Source organism: Pteropus alecto, unplaced genomic scaffold, assembly GCF_000325575.1.
Source record: "Pteropus alecto unplaced genomic scaffold, ASM32557v1 C17608913, whole genome shotgun sequence".
NCBI classification, from domain to species: domain Eukaryota; kingdom Metazoa; phylum Chordata; class Mammalia; order Chiroptera; family Pteropodidae; genus Pteropus; species Pteropus alecto.
The window spans coordinates 1-553 of NW_006484867.1; the positions used below are offsets into that span (position 1 = coordinate 1).

Sequence of the window (553 nt, forward strand, 5' to 3'; positions counted from 1 at the left end):
AAATTGGAACGATACAGAGAAGATTAGCATGGCCCTACGTAACGATGACACACAGAAATGTTGGACAATTTATATTCCCACCATTAACATGTGATAACACTTGCTTCCCCACACCCTCACTGATACCGTGTACGAGCAATCTTTTTAAAGATTTGTCAAATTAATGAATAAAAATAATATTGCAGTTTGCTTAAGTTTGTAAATGCCTGATTAATAAAAGGCACAATGTCTTTGTTAATATCTCTGAGGATGATTGTTTCAATTATTGAAAGTTTCTCTTCCATTCTACAAATTATTGTCGTTAATTCTAAATTCAGGTGTTCTGTGTGCTTACGTTGAATCTTTACTGTCATGTGATTCATTTTCCTCAGATGTGGAAGGTATTTGATTGTCAGAGTATTAATGAAGGCAGGAAATAGAGTCATATTCTCCTGCTTGTATTTTGGGCTGTTGAGCCTTCTATTTCTGACATTCTGATTTTTCTGATCTTAATTTTTTATTGAAATATATTTGACAAGTAACGTTATATAAATTTAAGATGTACATGATAATT

General features: G+C 32.2%; 1 pseudogene; it reads left to right on the forward strand.

Moving 5' to 3' along the window:
• LOC112473497 lies at positions 1 to 79 on the forward strand (annotated as a pseudogene; the record flags this gene model as incomplete).
• Positions 80 to 553: the final 474 nt, after the last annotated feature.